The 16,279-nt window shown below is 40.8% G+C and overlaps 1 protein-coding gene across 3 annotated transcripts in view; it reads left to right on the forward strand.

The window, feature by feature from the left end:
- Window positions 1–39: 39 nt before the first annotated feature.
- The window catches only part of LOC141564947 (uncharacterized), a 32,095-nt gene continuing 15,855 nt past the window's right edge, over window positions 40–16,279 (forward strand). The window contains exon 1 of one of the 3 annotated variants that reach the window (XM_074307815.1): window positions 40–398. The gene's annotated coding sequence lies outside the window, so the exon portion shown is untranslated. The other 2 variants (XM_074307817.1, XM_074307816.1) reach the window with 2 other exon arrangements.

Below are 16,279 nucleotides of genomic sequence, written 5' to 3' on the forward strand. Positions count from 1 at the left end.
GTGGGACGCCTTGGCCACTGCCATGGCCGCTTCTCCCCTCCCCCCCTCCGGCTTCAGGACTCCTTCCCAAGGCTCCGATCCCACCTGGGCCACACCCCCCGGCTGGTCATCTCCCTGCGTTCCCCGCAAGGTTGGGGACTCTCGTCGCGGGGCCGGGGCCGGCCAGGAGGAGGCAGTCTGGAGATTTCCCGGAAAGCCAGCGCTTCCAGCAGAAGGGAGTTTTGTGGGGTTCTTGAAGACGCGGACTCCAGCTGAGCGCTCGGAGGCGTCTCCAGGTACAAGCCGACAGGTTCTTTCTGTGACTGACGAGAACCGCGACGGGTCCTTCCCCGCGGATTCCGAGCCGGGGGGCGCCGTGCGGAGGCCGAAGCAGAAGCCGCGTCCCGAAGCCCCAAACCGTAAGACTTCCTCCCCCGCCTCTAAGCGACTCGGTCTCAGGCGCAGGGATGCTCTCTCTCATTGGCCTCAGTTGGCCGTTATTCCTGGCTGCCTGCGGCTGAGCCAGCATTAAGCAAGGCAGGAGGTGTCCACACGCCCGGGTCACACCCTGGTCCTGACTTTTGAGAAATGGAAACAGATCTAGGCTTTGAGCGAGCCCAGCTACTAATATCTGGAGTCTTTGCTTTGTCTATTCCGGTCGCTTTCATAGAGTCTGGTCCCGGATCCCTTGGGTTTGGTTAGCACATTTCTCCCAATCTAAATTAGCACGGGCCCATTTAAAGCCCCCTGTGTTCTCCCAGGAAGGTCATCGCGTGGCTGGAGCCACTTAGGGTAGATCAGCCCTTAAGGTTTGACATTAAAGGGCCATGTTTAGGAGCTGGAAGAATAAAAATTGAACGTGGCCGCATCCGAATTATTCTGGAGTAGAATCTGAATGCAGTCAGTCTAGAGAATCAGATGGAAAAAAGGACAGAGTGGTTAAAAAAAATCCAATGTGATTATAAGATAACTGAGTTAGGGTAATTTGAGTGGCAATTCTGCTTCACATTTTAAACTATTGTGGTTGATGATGTTATTATGTAATTCTAAGTATTCTCTTTTCGAGATTTGGGTGAAACTTAAGAAATGTTGCTAAAACGGAAAAAAGATTTCTAGAGAATGTATGATCGTGCCCCTAGAAAATGAACTCTTCTTTTGATTATGAATTAAACTGTGGAAAATCTAGTTACAATGTTAAAAAGAAACCTCGTGCATTTAATTGGGTAGATTTTGTTTAAAATGATTAATAGTTCTTACCAAATAATGAATTCTTATCCCAAAAGCTTCTTTATACTAGTCAAATGCAAAGTATGTGGGCCAACAACTCTTATCCAAATTAAAATCGGAGACTCTTATGGTAAAAAGCAAAAAAGGATTTTTTTTTTTCAATCTGGGGAGAGAGGGCAAATACCCACAGCCAAGTTTTCAATAGAGGAGTTCAAAGTGCAAAGACTGGATTACATAGATTCCCATCCCTATTCCCCCAGGGGGAAATCTGGGCAAAGTTGTGTGTGGTCCCCATAGTTTTGCTTCCCCTATTCCTACAAGGGAGGCAGAATTTTGTTAGGATTATAAGGTGATAATGAGTTCTCAGTAGCCCAGTCTCTGCTAGGATAAAAGAGGAGGGCAGTGGGGCAAGAAGAGAGTCGAGTCTGGGACAGAGTTGAGATGGCAGTCTGGAAGAAGAGAGTCTGGCTGGAGGCTCCAGAAGCTTCCCAAGAAACCTGTTCATATGGGGAAAGGTTTTACAGAAAAGAGATCTCCTCCCAGAGAAGGATTATAATTGAAGAGTCCACAGGACCTTTACAATTTTGGCACCAATGTGGGGCAAGGACTTATTCTGAGCCCTTCAGAGGAGCAAGCCAGGACCTTCACATTTTGGCGCCAAAACAGCGACCGACAATATCTTAATTCCAGTGGAAAAGCCTCTGATGCAGATCTCAGTGGAAAAGTCCCTCTGACACAGAAGCGTGAGTAACAAGGAAACTTTGTTAAAGAGCTAAAGTAGAAATGGGGCAAATGCCTTCTGTTCAAGGAAAATGTTTAGAGAGCATTATCAAGATTATGAAAAGCCAAGGATTGATTATAATTTTGGAGGAGATTACTGAACTTTTAAAAACTGTGCAGGTCATATGTCCTTGTTTTTCTCTGGAAAAAGAATTGGATCCAGATGAGTGGAAATTAGTAGGAGAGCAATTAGGTGAACACTACAATTCCAAACCAAACTCAATTTCCAAAGATACACTTCACACCTACAATTTAATCCAAGTGGCTTTAAAAATTGTTATTTTAAAGGAAAATAAGAAGGAGCAAAATAGGTAGGTGTCAACTAAACTAGGTGAAAAGAATGAATCAGATAACTATGAAGTTAAGTACAATTCTGAGCAACTGGAGCATTTCCCAACTCCTTCCTCAATTAACCCTTCAGGGGTGGAGCAAGAAGGAGGAGGGGAAGAGGCAGAAATACTAACAGAATCACCTATTAAACAGCCTATGACAAGATTAGAAAAAGCATTGGTTAAAGCTAAGAAAGAAGGATAGGATATAAGTTATTTTACACATGCATATCCTGTGATTGAAGATATTGACTCTGTAGGTCCAAAAAGGAGAAGATATACACCTTTAGATTCAAATAAAATTAAAGATTTGAAAAAAGGTTGTACCCTTTATGGGGCTACATCAGCTTATGTTAAAATGTTACTAGATGATTTGTCTTATGAAGTCCTAACCCCAAATGATTGAAAATCCATAGCAAGGACATGTTTAGAAGCTGGACAAAATCTGTTGTGGCTTGTGGAGTTTCATGAATTATGTAAGATCCAAGTCAGATGCAATTTGGAAACAGGAGTTAACACACAATTCACTTTTGAGCAATTAGCTAGTGAAGATCAGTATGGAGAGAATTCAGAACAGGTTAAATATACCATGACAGTGTATGAGCAAATTGCTAAGGCTGCAATAAAAACTTTGGGTTCCCTCCCCAGACAGAAGGATGGGGGGGGGGGGGAGGCTTTCACTAAAATAGAGCAAGGTTCCAATGAACCTTTTGAGGATTTTGTTTTAGTGTAGACTAATTCAGGGAAATGGGATGAAGGACCCAGGTCCAGGGCCCCAGGCAAAAAAGACTTGGTGCATGATGGCAGCTGAGGTTACACCCAAAGAGCCTTTAGAAGGTCAGGACTCTAATTTGATCAACCTGCAGAAAAGCAAGCACATTGCAAAAAGGGATTACCTGATAAGTCAGCCAAAAAGCAACCAGATTGCAGAAATGGATTACATTTGGGGAGAATACAGACCTTTTCAACCAAAAGGGCTGTGTCCAGTGCAAACAACTCCAATGTAATTGCCAGATGATGAGAAGAGATTTAGAAAATGGTAATTAGAAGGAAGTTAGATAGGTTAACTGCCTGGGAGAGAGGGTTTGTTTGTATTTTAACAGACAGAAGGAAACAGATGGGTGGCAACAAGCACCTAGAGAGAGACAGAAAAAGAGAAAAGCCTCAAAACAAAGGAGAAAATCTAAGAAACATCTGACACTGAAAGAGCATGGCTAATAAGAAGACTGTTAAAGAACTTTAAAACCAGCAGGAATCATTGGATTTCTTAACACAAGATGAGACTAATGGACAATAGACTTATGGACATTTATAAATTCTCAATTTATGATTATTTGATCATGTTATTTGTTACATCACTTCTAGCATGTGTTATGTTACTATGTGTTTATGCAATTTATGTAATTATATGTAATACCTCCCATATTGATGGATTTATGTTTCAAGGCCATGATCACCCTATGTTCTAATTCAAAAGAAAGGGGGAGATGTTAGGATTACAAGGTGATAACTCAGGTTGTCTGGACAATTCTCTGGCTCAAGTTCACACCTTTGGTTAAGGCCTTTGAAGGGAGTTTATACCTTTGGACTTCTGAGGTAGAGTTTACATGTTTAAAGGAGTTTGTACCTTTAGAGGGAGCAAGTTCATTGGTTGAAGTGTTTCTCACAAGCCCCGTTAAGTTCTCACTAACCTAATCTCTGTAAGGATAAAAGAGGGCAGCATTGGGTCTGGAGAGCAGTCTGACTGGGAGATTAAGTTTAGATGGTGATCTGTTAGACAACAAGACCTTTATAGAATTTGAATTTCCCTCCAATTCTGGGATGAGAAGAGTGAGCAAACAGAAAGCCTTGGGCTACACCAGTCTTGCTAACAATCCCCATCACTGAGGTGCTTCAGAAATATTTTTTGGTTGCAATTTTAAACACAATTTTTAAATTGTGCACAGAACAAACATGAAACAGACATTCTACATGGAGACACAGACACAGACAAAATGACATGAAAGAGGACTGGCCCATCTTTATCAGAAAGTACCCTGTAGCACTTCTGCCTTCTCTGGCATCCCAGGTGAGACCCTCAAATGTTTTGGGGGACCTAGACTGGTGTTTTGAGGTGTTTCAAAAGATTTTACAGGCTTGAACCCATTTCCTGGCCAAGTGGGAAAGCTTATTGCATTAGTATCACCATTACAAAGCCAGGTGAAAAGGGAATTCTGCAGAGAAACAGAAGGAAGGAGATCTCTCTCTCCCCTATCCTCCAGGCTCTTGAGCTGCTGCTCTATCAAACCCTCACCCTGGCCTGCTGTGTCCAGGCTCCCTTCAGGGTCACCAAGCCTAAACTCTGCCAAAGGGTCCCAGGCAATCTCCCCAGCTCCTAGGTAGACCTCAAGACACAGTCATGCTACTTTCCCAGGCTCTGTCCCCCAGGAGCCTTCTGTCACTGCAGCGTCCCTGATCTTCCTGTCAGGAGCTGACATCTTTCTCCCAAACCTTACCTGGCTCTACTTTCCCAAGCCTCCAGCTTCCCTGCCCTCCTTCCCCCTTTTAGAGCACTCAGACCTCCTCTCTCCCTCTCCTTATATCACAGAGTTGGATCCTAGGCTTCCTCTGTGCCTCCATCTAGAGCCATCCTTCCATCCTCAACATTGATTAGCCTCCCTTCTTCCTGGATCAAGCAGTCAGTCTGTGGTGAGTCAGGAAGGCGGGATGGCAGAGTACCAATGGCAGGCAGAGCTCTGACACTCATCCCAGCTGGGATCCCAAAGCTTCTCTGCCTCCCAGGTCTCTGTTACTGGATGAGAGAGGGGAGTCATTTTCCTGTTCCCATCATTTTCACTTCCAGGCCTGCTCCTCCCTGCTGCCTACAGTGTTCTCTTGATTTTGCTCATTTCACTATTCATTTGAAGTCTTTTTTTTTGTCTTTCTAAGACCACTGAGCTCACTTCTCACAGCCCAGGAGTCTCACAGCCAAACACCACAAACTTGGTCAGGGACTCTCTGATTGATGGGGATCACTGCAATTTCTTCTTCTTTTTTTTTAATTAAAAAAAATTTCATTTTCAAAGTGGGAAAGAGCCACTTTGAACATCCCATCCAAACAAGTGAATGTCCTTCTGCTGCGGTCTGGTGGTAGTTGTGATGAAGTGCAAGAATTGGGGTGGGGAATCCCCTCTGATCAGAAGTGCAGGTCCAATGTGCAAGAATTCACAAACCCGATGGCACTTGAGAAGCCAGCTTCTCAAGGAAGACCTTCTTCTTAGTGGCAAAGGTCCTGTCAGGGAAATAGCAAAGGTTAATACTGAGAATATCTTCACCCAGGGCAGGAGTCTGGGAGGCAGCTTTGCCAAGACAATTTCCTTGGCAAAGGATAATCTGTTTCACACTTCTTCAAAGATTTGGGGTTCAGAATCACTTTTTATCAATGGTCTAAGGTTTGGGCTTCCATTGAATGAGATTCCTCCCATAGTGTCAGTGGTCCCAGGCCTCTCAAAAGAAATTGACTTATCTTGGGATTTGAGCTACTGGGAGGGGCTCAACTCAATAGAGGCCACATCTCTGGCCAAATCTGCATTGGATGAGACCCCTTACTGCCCTGAAGGCGGGGTCTCTGTCAGAGATGGGGGTTCTCCCCCATCATTTCCATCTTATTTTTACTCCCCATTTTCTTTCTCAAGCCCCTTTTTACGCTATCCCTGTGACTATCTTCTCTCCCACTCCCAATACTAATCCAGTTTAAAGTCCCTGCTCCACCCAACCCCCCACTTTTCTCATCTCTATATATTTAGAAGATTTCTACCTCCTTCCTTATGGATACATTGTTTCCTCTACAATTCAGAGAGGAAGGTTACAATGTTACCAGTTCTCCACCCCCACCACCCTGCTTTCTCAGTTCTAGTTCTTCCTATTGCACATTTTTTATACTTATAGTTTCCTTTTCCCCTTTCCTACCCCATCCTACAATATTCCAGATTTCTGGTAAATTATTCAGGATGCAAATCCAGGTCTTTTGTTCTTTGAAACTTAATGTAACAAAACCTATGGTCTTTCAGAGCAGAAACTGCTGGGTTTTGTGTAATCCTATTTCTGCAGTATTGCAATCTGTCTTATTTCTTGTTGGATTGCAATATTTTCTCCTTAACCTGGGAATTTTGAAACTTTGCTTAGGATATTCTTGTGTAACTTTTCCTCCTTTGATCTCTTTCAGTTGTTGAACAGTAGATTTTTTCTCTTTTGACTTTTATCCTCTTCTAGAAATTAAGGGCAATTTTCTTTCAATTTCTTGTAATGTTATATCCAGAATGAATATGAAATTGAATAACATGAAAATCATAAAGGCTTTCTGTGGGAAGGCTTCTAGAAAGAGTTTTCATTTTTCTGAATCTAGGAAATTTCTGTGGTCTGTGATGTTTTGTTCTTTTTTTGTTCTTTTTTTTATCAAAAAGCAATTTTATTTTATTTTTATTAATTTTATAATTATAACATTTTTTACAACATTATCCTTTGTACTCCCTTCCGAATTTTCCCTCCTTCTCTCCACCCCCTCCCCTAGATGGCAAGCATTCCCATATATATTAAATATGTTATCGTATATATCCTAGGTACAATATATATGTGCAGAACCGAATTTTGTTGTTGTTGTTGTTGTTGCAAAGGAAGAATTGAATTCAGAAGGTAAAAATAACCTGGGGAGAAAAACAAAAAAATGCTCACAGTTTACACTCATTTCCCAGTGTTCCTTCTCTGGGTGTAGCTGATTCTGTCTATCATTGGTCAATTGGAATTGGATTTGCTCTTCTCTATGTTGAAGATTTCCACTTCCACATGTTTTGTTCTTGAAGAGGAGCTCAGATAAAAGGGAGATGTTTTGAGTTGTGTTTGCATGGGATGTAAGGGAGGCAGTGCTCTGCCAAGTCCTGTGGCAAGATAAAAGTCCTGAATCCTTCCTTCAACCAAACTAGAGGTGATGGAAGCCTGGGGGAGGAGGAGTTCATTGGAGATAAGATGGGCAGCTTGGTGGATAAGTGGCCAGGTGAAATTAGAGTCCTAGGGTGGAGTTTGGAAGCCTGGGAGGAGTCTAGGGCTGGAGAAGAGCCTTTCCAGTGGCCATTGGCCATGTGTTGATGGGCTGGGGGAGGGGAGGCAGGCTGCATTCAGAGGTCTTCACTCTGGATGATTTTAGGAGTGAAGTCCCACCCTCCAGACTTCAGGGACTAGGCTGCTTGGGGCTCTTAAGCCTCAGAGGACATTCCTGGAATAGATTAATGGGAAGCCGGAAGGCTTGGAACTGAAATCTCTGGACATTCACTTGGATCCGCCATTTTCTACTTAGTGCAATACATCTCTACTGGGGTAGGTCCCAGGTAGGTCCGAGCCAGGGCTCCTCACAAGTCCTGATTTCTGTCGGTTACCCTTGTATAAGGGTTCATACATATAGAGGGTGGGATTTGGGGGATTCTTTGTCTGAAATGTATAAAACCTGTGAACATTTTCAAGAGTGTGGCCCTATCCTGCTGTGAATTCGGCTCACAGACCAGGATGGGGTTCGCTTCTCGAGAGATTCTAATAAATAATTCTGCTTTCTATGAGTGATCTCTGTAGTAGTCAATTTGGGTAGGTTTTTTTGTCCCAAACAGTTGGGGGCTCTCTGGGATGGGGTCTTTGGGGGAGACGGCTGTGTACCCCGAACAGGGACGGGCGCCCACAGAGCAGTTTTCTCCATGGTCTCTGGCTCTGGGTGGGCAGCCTCCCTCCCTCTTGGACACCCGGCCAAGGCACAGGTACTCAGTGGAAAGCAGAGCTGAAGATGAAGGGAGTCTTTATGGCAGGCTAAATGCAGTCTGGAAGACTTACATGTATAATTTGAGGTATGCTGTCAGGGAACGGTCTGGGGGGGGTCCATTGGCTGGGTCGAGGGAGATCACCAGGGATTAGCCCTTCTAAATTTGTTTTTGGTGAGGACTGTGTCGCCCCCAGGAAAGGACTTCCTGAGTAGGCTCTGCAATGACTGAGATCGACCTCTGCTGATAATGGATAGAAGCAGTCCAAGAATTTGTGACAAAGATAGCTAGGGATAAAAATGTAAAAGGGGAAAATAGAGCTCTGTGTCTGTCTGTCTGTGTGTTTGTTTTGTGTTCCATGTTAAAAAGTTAGCAAGCTTGGGAGAGATAAGAATTCAGCTTCTGTGTTGCAGACTTAGAAAATATCAGGCTGAATTGTTTGAAGTGGAATTCATTCAGAGTAGTAATACTTTCAGAGTGGCTCAGGCAAGAAAAGAAAATCTTTTCCCCCTCTCACTGCAGCAGCCTTGTGGGGAAAAGGGAGAAGAGGGGGAAATAAAAATATAGATTGAAAGGGATTTGAAAGATTGGAAAGTTAAAAGGAAGAGCAGTGTGCCAACATTTAAAGAAAAGAAGTTTGAATGGAACATCTAATCATTCTCTATGAAGGCAGAGAAATGCACTAAGTGGGTTTGGAAGTTTAGAGAAGCTCCCTTTGGATTCTGGCAGGGAAGACTGTTCAAGGTGAAACAAACCTCTCTGGGGAGGTCCTGGAAAAAGCCCCTAATCTGTTTTGTTGACTTAAAAGCTCTGTTAAGTTTTAAGAACAATGATTAAGAAACTTGGGAATTGGTTATTTTAATGTTACTTAGTAAAAAATTTGCTTGTGATTATAAACTTTTTAACCTGATGTACTAATTTGTAAGTAAATGGAACTTGGCCATTTTAAACAGACTGGAAAGTTTTTTCCTTAAAGCAGTTTTCAGAGCCTGCTAAAGGAAAAAGCAATAAAACCTTATCTGATCTAAACGCTGCCAGAATGGAAAAAAAAGAAAAAAGAAAAAACTTTTTAAGTTTTGAAGGGACGGATGAGAGGGAATGCAGGAGATTTATGAAGGATTGCTTTGGAGGAGCAAATTGAAAGCCTGAATGATTTCAAGAAGGAATCAGTTGGAAAAAGAAAGGAAATAAACTGATTACCACACTCTTGAGAAGGATTCCTGTGTAGGAAATTGAGTGGGGGGAAGGGCAGCAGTGGAAAGGGGCCTTTGTTCCAGCTGTTGCTGAACTGCTGAAGAAAGCAGGCTAATCTTTTAAAGGGACAGGCTGCTCTCAAGGGGTGTTAATTGACTGAATATTTGTTTCTTTGAAACATAATGGTTTTCTTCTTTAAGGAATGTGATCATAAATTCGATCTATAGTTTGAAGGGGTTATTTCAAAAAGTTTAATTGCTGTTTTTAAGAACTTTGCAGATTCTTTTATGTGAAAATGGGAAGTTTTCATTAACTGTATTGATGCCAATTATTTAAAGGGACTCCAAAGATAAGAGTTTTTTCCTTCATCCTTTTGAAAATGTTTTTATGTTATGAACAATATGTAGTTTGGGATTTTTCTGTGTATTGGGTACTTTAAAAGCAAAATGATTGGTATAATGTTCAATTTCTGAAACATCCACTTGGGTATGTAAGAATTATGTGAACATTCTGGGATAAATTTCTTAATGCTAAAAGTCTTACAATATGTAAATGATCCTCTTGTGGCAGGGAGGAAAAAGAGTGACCTTGTCCAAGGCACTATCAGTTTATTAAATTATTTAGGAGCACAGGGACTGAGAATTTCTCAAGACAAATTGCAATTTGTGAAATGGAAGGCAAAATATTTAGGTCATTGTATAAGTGAAGGGAAAAAGAAATTAAATCTTATAAATTATTTGAGGGAAAGAATGGAAACAGTAAAGGGAAGGAATTGGCACACAGGGCATTGGTCACTGAAATTTTGACTAATTTTATGTTCCCTAAGAACATCGAAGTGATTCATGTGCAGGGGCACCAAAGAGGAGATTCATTTGAGACAAGAGGAAATTGCTTTGAGGATGAGGAGGCGAAATGGTCTGAAGAAGAGAAATCTGTAAGTAGGGAGGAGATGATGGTGCTAATTTTGGCATTTATGCCTCCACCTTCCCTTACCCCAGAAGGAAAGCAGGAAATCCAAAGCCTTGGTGCTCAGGAGGATAAAGAGGGCACTGGCTCCTCCCTGATGGCAGAGAGGTACTGTGTTTGGGACATGTACTCCAATATTTACATCAGGGCAGTCATTGGGGTGTCCAAGGCCTGTGTGATACAGTGCTAAGTTTGTGGCACTGGCTTGTACACAATAGCAGGCAATTTGTTAGCTGGTGTCCTGTTTGTCAGAGGATGAATAGTATGGCCTGATGATGAGTCCAAAAAGGAGGAAAGCCCCCTGGTATTAGGCCTTTCCAAAGCATACAGGTGGACTTTACCAAGCTGCCATCAGTGAGGCATCTCAAATACCTGTTGATTGTAGTGGACCATCTGACCTCATGGGTGGAGGCCTTTCCCCTTGCCTGGGCAACTGCCTCAGCAGTCGTAAAAGTACTCCTCCAGCATATCATTCCGGGGTATAGGATGGTGGAGTAGGCAGATTCAGGCCAAGGCACCCATTTCACAGCTAAGATCCTCCTATCAGTAGCTATCATGGAACTTATAAATCTGCCCTCATCATGTTAGGTAGAAAGGATGGATAAGGAAATTAAACAGCAACTGACTAAATTGGCGTTAGAGACACAATTGCCCTGGACCAAATGCCTTCCTTAATGCCTTATTAAGAATTAGAACAAAACCCCAAAGAGATGTGGGATTATCACCTTATGAATTATTGTATGGGCACCCTTATCCAAAAGGGATTCAAAATTCTTCCTTGGATCCAATATTTGAAACCAAGGATTCCTTTTTAAGGAAATATGTCATGTCTTTACTGCAACATCTGAAAACCTTACAACTAAAAGGGCTTCTTGCTCAGACTCCTCCCTTAGCATTACAGTGCATAAATTCTAGCTTAGAGACTGGGTCCTGGTTCGGACATGGAAAGAAGACAAGCTGACCCTGACCTGGGAAGGAAGATCCTCTTGACATCAGGTACAGCAGTGCTACACAGGAAGAAGAGTGGACTCAGCATACCAAAATTAAAGGACTGGCACATGCTGCAAGGGTGTGCATTTCCAAACTGAATCCAGAGAACAAGCTGGGATAACCATTGAAAAGGGCCTGATGAACAGTGCATGTAAAATCTAGATAGCGGTATTGATCTGGGGTGCCTTATTGGGGCATTACCTAAATCAAACAGATGCAGGCCCATGGGTGGGAGAGAGGAAATGTGAATGGACTTTTACTCATCGACCAAAGAGGGTAGACATCATAGATTGTGGTGAGTATAGAAACAGAGGGAGCAAGTCAAATGTTGTTTGTGATGATGGGTCAGTGCTTAATTGTGGCCACCAGCATTCATTAGAGGGGATTGAGGACAAACTGGTGGTGCTAATGAGATGCCTGGCTCCCAGCACAGATTATCAAGGAATATGGCCCTGCGACATGGGCCCAAGAGGGTAGTAGTGGATATCGGACACTAATACATGTATTAAACAGATTAATTCAACTGCAAGCAGTATTAGAGGTAACAACTAATCAAACTGCTCAGGCCCTTGATCTACTAGCCGATCAAGCTACCCAGACAAGGGAAACTGTTTTACAACATAAATTAATTTTAGAATATCTGTTAGCAGAGGAAGGAAGGGTCTGTCCAGCTGTTGTATGCAAATTAATGATGACGAACAAGCAGTGAAAGAAATTACTGAGGGCATTCTCAGGATAGTTCATATGCCTGTACAAGTTTGGAAATCTCCCTTCACAAGTAGCTGGTGGTCTTGGTTTGATGTAGCTGGTGGAAACAGCTCTTATGGTATAGACATATTGCAATCAGGGGTATTATTCGTTGCCACTATGTTTACCCTGTGTAATCACATTGGTAACAAGAAGAGTTCAAAGATCACTGTCAAGAATCTTACATACAGAGGATGCCATTAAAATGACAGAAAGAGGGACGGGAGGCAGTAGCAGTGGTGATCCAGATGAGGAGATTAACAATCAATGTGTGGAGATGTTAATTGAATTTGACCACATTGTTAGTTCTTCATGAGGAGATATATATATATATATATATATATATATATGTATGTATATATGAATAACAAAGGGGATTGTGTGGGGAAAAGGTGAAGAACTTACCAATGAAGCATATATTAATCGGGGACTGTTATCTAAAGTCTTAACGGCTTCAGTTTAGGAAGCATGTGGTTTTAGATAAGGCCTGGACTACATTGTTCAAAGAAGGATATCTACTACATTCCACTGACCAAATAGGGGAACAATATGTGACCAATCACAACATATGGGGGGATTTTGGGGGTTCTTTGAAATGTATAAAAGTGGTGAACATTTTCAAGGGAGTGGCCCTCTCCTGCTGTGATTTTGGCTCACAGACCAGGATGGGGTCCTCTTCTCGAGATTCTAATAAGTCTGCTTTCTATGAGGGATCTCTGTACTAGTCATTTTAGGTAGGTCTTTTTTGTCCCAAACACTTTCATCCCAAATCCCTCCTGCCTGTTGGGTCTATAGCAAGATGAGGGACAGAAAGGGAGTCACAGTCATCTTATTCCCTGTCCCTTCTGTCTATGTAAACTTCTGCCTGCCCCTATGGCCAATAACCCTGGGACTTTTCCCTCCCAGACTTGTTTTTGACCAGGTAAAAGAAGTCATTGTTCCCTTCAAACTTTACCAGGCTTTATTGCCTCTGTGGGTGTGGCCTCCTTCAGACAGAGAGCTTAGCTTAGGTTAAGGTCAAGCTCTCCACTGCTTCCAGGGCCATTTCTAGTCATCCTGATCTATATCTGGCCACTGGAGCCAGGTGGCTCTGGAGGTGGAGGTGAGGCTGGGGACTTTGCAATTTAGTTTTTTCTTTTTTTCTTTCTTCTTTCCTTTTTGCTGCTGCTCCTGAGTCTTTTATTTTAAAATTGGAATTCTCTATTCTGCTCTGGCCTTTTCATCAAGAATGTTTGAAAATTCCCTTTTTCAGCTACATTCAGTAAAAAGTTAGGGGTAAATAGACCAAAAAGTAATTGGAAACTGAATAATCTCATCTTAAAGAATGACTGGGTGAAAGAGCAAATTATAGAAACAATTAACAATTTCACCCAAGATAATGATAATGATGAGACATCATATCAAAATCTTTGGGATGCAGCTAAAGCGGTAATAAGGGGAAATTTTATATCTTTAGAGGCTTATTTGAAGAAAATTGAGAAAGAGAAGATTAACGAATTGGGCTTACAACTTAAAAGGCTAGAAAAAGACCAAATTATAAACCCCCAATCAAAAATTAAACTCGAAATACAAAAATTAAAAGGAGAAATCAATAAAATTGAAAGTAAAAAAACTATTGAATTAATAAATAAAACCAAGAGTTGGTTTTATGAAAAAGCCAATAAAATAGATAAACCTTTGGTAAATTTGATCAAAAAAAAGAAAGAGGAAAATCAAATTGATAGTCTTACAAATGAAAAGGGGGATCTTTCCACCAATGAAGAGGAAATTAGAGAAATAATAAGGAGTTACTTTGCCCAACTTTATGCCAATAAATTTGATAACTTAAGTGAAATGGATGACTTCCTCCAAAAATATAGGCTCCCTAGATTAACAGAGGAGGAGATAAATTGCTTAAATAGTCCCATTTCAGAAAAAGAAATAGAACAAGCTATTAATCAACTCCCCAGGAAAAAATCCCCAGGGCCAGATGGATTCACATGTGAATTCTACCAAACATTTAAAGAACAATTAGCCCCAATGTTATATAAATTATTTGAAAAAATAGGGGATGAAGGAGTCCTACCAAATTCCTTTTATGACACAGACATGGTACTGATACCTAAACCTGGTAGATCGAAAACTGAGAAAGAAAATTATAGACCAATCTCCTTAATGAATATTGATGCTAAAATCTTAAATAAGATATTAGCAAAAAGACTTCAGAAAATCATCTCCAAGATAATACACTATGATCAAGTAGGATTTATTCCAGGAATGCAGGGCTGGTTTAATATTAGGAAAACTATTAATATAATTGACCATATTAATAATCAAATTAATAAGAACCATATGATCATCTCAATAGATGCAGAAAAAGCATTTGACAAAATCCAACATCCATTCCTACTAAAAACTCTTGAGAGTATAGGAATAAATGGATTATTCCTTAGAATAATCAGGAGTATATATTTAAGACCGTCAGTAAGCATAATATGCAATAGAAATAAACTGCAACCTTTCCCAGTAAGATCAGGAGTGAAACAAGGTTGCCCACTATCACCATTACTATTCAATATAGTACTAGAAACGCTAGCCTCGGCAATAAGAGCCGAGAAAGAGATTCAAGGAATTAGAGTAGGAAATGAGGAAATTAAACTATCACTTTTTGCAGATGACATGATGGTATACTTAGAGAACCCCAAAGACTCTGCTAAAAAGCTACTAGAAATAATTCAAAATTTCAGCAAAGTGGCAGGATACAAAATAAATCCACATAAATCCTCGGCATTTTTATATATCACTAACAAAATGCAACAGCAAGAGATACAAAGAGAAATTCCATTCCAAACAAATGTTGATAGTATAAAATATTTGGGAATCCATCTACCAAAGAAAAGTCAGGAATTATATGAGAAAAATTACAAAACACTTGCCACAAAAATAAAATCAGATTTAAATAATTGGAAAGACATTCAGTGCTCTTGGATAGGCCGAGCGAATATAATAAAGATGACAATACTCCCCAAACTAATCTATTTATTTAGTGCTATACCAATCAGACTCCCAAGAAACTATTTTAATGACCTAGAAAAAATAACAACAAAATTCATATGGAAGAATAAAAGGTCAAGAATTGCAAGGGAACTAATGAAAAAAAACTCAGAGGAAGGTGGTCTAAGTGTACCTGATCTAAAGCTATATTATATAGCAGCAGTCACCAAAACCATTTGGTATTGGCTAAGAAATAGACCGGTAGATCAGTGGAACAGATTAGATACAAAGGACAAAAAAGGGTACATCTATAGCAATCTAATCTTTGACAAACCCAAAGATTCCAACATTAGGGATAAAAATTCATTATTCGGAAAAAACTGTTGGGAAAACTGGAAATTAGTATGGCAGAAATTAGATATGGATCCACACTTAACACCATATACCAAGATAAGATCAAAATGGGTCCATGATTTAGGCATAAAGAGGGAGATAATAAATAGATTAGAGGAACAGAGGATAATCTACCTCTCAGACTTGTGGAGGAGGAAGGAATTTATGACCAGAGGAGAACTAGAGATCATTATTGATCACAAAATAGAAGATTTTGATTACATCAAACTAAAAAGTTTCTGTACAAATAATACTAATGCAAACAAGATTAGAAGGGAAGTAACAAATTGGGAAAATATTTTTAAAAACAAAGGTTCTGACAAAGGTCTCATTTCCAAAATATATAGAGAACTGACCATAATTTATAAGAAACCAAACCATTCTCCAATTGATAAATGGGCAAAGGATATGAACAGACAATTCTCAGAGGAAGAAATTGAAACTATATCCACTCACATGAAAGAGTGTTCCAAATCACTACTGATCAGAGAAATGCAAATTAAGACCACTCTGAGATACCACTACACACCTGTCAGATTGGCTAAGATGACAGGAACAAATAATGACAAATGTTGGAGGGGATGTGGGGAAATTGGGACACTAATACATTGCTGGTGGAGTTGTGAAAGAATCCAGCCATTCTGGAGAGCAATCTGGAATTATGCCCAAAAAGTTATCAAACTGTGCATACCCTTTGACCCAGCAGCGCTACTACTGGGATTATATCCCAAAGAAATACTAAAGAGCGGAAAGAGACATATATGTGCCAAAATGTTTGTGGCAGCTCTTTTTGTTGTAGCTAGAAACTGGAAGATGAATGGATGTCCATCAGTTGGAGAATGGTTGGGTAAATTGTGGTATATGAAGGTTATGGAATATTATTGCTCAATAAGAAATGACCAGCAGGAGGAATACAGAGAGGGT

This window comes from Sminthopsis crassicaudata, chromosome 3 (genome assembly GCF_048593235.1).
Source record: "Sminthopsis crassicaudata isolate SCR6 chromosome 3, ASM4859323v1, whole genome shotgun sequence".
NCBI lineage: Eukaryota > Metazoa > Chordata > Mammalia > Dasyuromorphia > Dasyuridae > Sminthopsis > Sminthopsis crassicaudata.